The sequence below is a fragment of the Cololabis saira genome, chromosome 2 (assembly GCF_033807715.1).
Source record: "Cololabis saira isolate AMF1-May2022 chromosome 2, fColSai1.1, whole genome shotgun sequence".
Lineage (NCBI taxonomy): Eukaryota > Metazoa > Chordata > Actinopteri > Beloniformes > Belonidae > Cololabis > Cololabis saira.
Window position 1 is genome coordinate 56,711,219 of NC_084588.1, and position 2,743 is coordinate 56,713,961.

General features: G+C 34.9%; 1 long non-coding RNA gene across 1 annotated transcript in view; it reads right to left on the bottom strand.

Moving 5' to 3' along the window:
* Positions 1 to 870: 870 nt before the first annotated feature.
* LOC133422020 (uncharacterized) overlaps positions 871 to 2,743 on the bottom strand; it is a 2,549-nt gene continuing 676 nt past the window's right edge. The window contains exons 2-3 of the long non-coding RNA XR_009770712.1: positions 2,275 to 2,477; positions 871 to 974 (exon numbers count right to left, since the gene is read on the bottom strand). This is a non-coding gene — a long non-coding RNA (uncharacterized LOC133422020). The remainder of the gene's footprint in view (positions 975 to 2,274; positions 2,478 to 2,743) is intronic.

Below are 2,743 nucleotides of genomic sequence, written 5' to 3' on the forward strand. Positions count from 1 at the left end.
TAATAGTTAAATAACCATTATTATGTATTACTTAACATTAATTAGCATATTAGTTAATGCATTAATAAACAGTTAATTAATGCCTACTGCTCAGAGTTAATTAATACATTAGTAAGCATTAATAAACGTTACATGATGTAATTATTTATCCTTATGTATGCATTACTTAGTATAAAGTAATACATTAGTTAATACATAAGTAAAACGTTAATAATGTCCCTAGTAATCATTTACTAATGGTGTTTATTTGGAGTGAATATGCATTAAGTAACAGCTACCTAATACATCTACTAATCATTCGCTAATGGTGTACATGTTTACTGGATGGGCATTATTAAACAACTATTTAGAGTCTTAAGTAATCATTTCCTAATGGTGCTGTGTATGTTATCAGGTAGCTTACCTGACCTTATGAACGGTAACCTGACATAAACCTTAATAAATGTATAGGAGTGGCTCATAACCATTACTTAACCATTAGTAAAGGCTTGCTGGACCCTTATTGTAAAGTGTAACACATTTATCCCTTAGGTAACACATTATTAATGCTTAACTGCCTCATAAGCATTACTTAACCATAATTAACCATTAGTAAATACTTTTCTGGACCCTTATTGTAAAGTGTAACACATTTATCCCTTAGGTAACACATTATTAATGCTTAACTGCCTCATAAGCATTACTTAACCATAATTAACCATTAGTAAATTAAGCAATCACATATAAAGAAGTTTACACTTTTTATTTAAAACAAAATAAAACAGATAACAGATAACATTTGTTATATGTATACATCTTATACATATATATATATATATATATATATATATATACATACACATATATTTATATATATATATATATATATAGTCTGTCTACTCCATACTTCTCGAAGGATTTGGCCATATTCTTCCCCGTCTGGAAAATGGCAAGGACTTCCTGGTACCGCTTCACCACATCACCTGGTCCTCCAACTAATATAAACACACAAGAACAAGAAGGAATGTATCATTTGAATCATGAGATTGATGAGAAGAAAAAAACAAATCATTGTATTTTACTGTTAATGTTCAATGTGCCGTGAGACACACTAATCCCATATGTGACACCTCAACACAGTGTAGAAGGATTTTCTGGCACAACTTCACCAAGGTACATGGAAACACCATGACACACACAGGGAATTATCAAGGCTAAATTGGGAGAAAAAGAGGGGAAAATGCTAAATAAAAATGGACACATTTGGGGTGAATCATTTTTGGAAATGGACATTCATTTGGACCGTACTGGTCCTTCTGGTACATCCCTCTATCAGCGTGCAGGGCTTGAATTTAGCACTCGCCACTTGCCATTTGCGACCCAAATTCCTCAAGTGGCGAGACAGATTTTCTTGCCACTTGGCTAGTTAGAAAAATCGAGATTCCCAACTTTTGTGCCATTTATAAATCAAATTGAGATTCCCAATACTGTGCGCACCATTGCACCTTTTTATTTTTTATTCTTGATGTCAACTCCGGGTGAACCGTCTGAGTCTGACTCTGAAGAATGAATAGTAAACACTCTGAAGAACAACTGGAGAAAATGGACCAATGCAATGTCTCAGTTTGACCAGCAGGGGACACACTGTATAGTTCCTTAAATGGTTTAGCTGGTGTATTGTGGTTGTCTTAAGACAGGCTAGGTTGGTTGTTGTAGTCTTTATAAGACACTTTCGAGCTAATAATAAAAAGGCTGCTTGTTTTTAAATTCACTTGTTCGTTCTCATTTGGACATTTTTATCCAGCCCAGAATAAACACATTATTTATACAATACACCTGCTGCATTATAGAATATACAGACAGGACAGGATCAAAGTGTTACTTTGAAGGTGTAATGCTATATATTCCTCCATAAATGTTAGATTTACAATTAAGTAGGCAACTACTTAAATTAAATTATACAAGAACACATCATGCAATCTCATTTTCCACCAATAGTATAGTAGTACACTACTGAATGATAATTGTAGCGTATAGAAAAACAGGATTGATGTAATATGGTACTACGATGACTGCTATATACAAGTGATGTCGAAATACAAAAGTAAAGCAACGTTTTGGTTTTGGCTAGTAAAAAATCTGGTTGGCTAATAACTTTTTTCATCTACTAGCCACTTGGCTAGTAAGTCAAAAAGTTAATTTCAAGCCCTGTCAGCTTGTCATGAGAGATTGATCTACTTGTAGGGACAACAGACACATACAGCTCAAGCCAGCCAAGAAATACGTTTCACATACCCCGCAGGCGAGAGCGATGTTTGCTTTTCTTCGCCTTTTTCTCCTTATCCTGTCAGAGCTGGATTCAGAGCTGGATTCAGAGCTGGATTCAGAGTCATCCTCACTGTCGTCTTCACTGTCATGCTGCATCTCAGATCTCCTCATCGCTTCATCATCACTGTCTTCTCTTCTGGACTGTTGAGCCTCCTTGAGACATGTCAAAGCTATGGATGCAAGGATTGATAGTTGATTACATCAGTTTGATTGCTTATTGTATACAAACACCTACAACAACAAACACAGCTATGACACAACTTTCGCACCCACAGCGTACACACCCATCATTCTTTAACCCTCGAGCATCCCTTAAAATTAATATACACTTTTTACCCATAGTCCAAATTTGCCTCATTGACTACCATCTCATAAAAGTGCAATAAAAATGTAATACATATTTATTTTCACTGTCACCACATAAAATCTTTTCAAC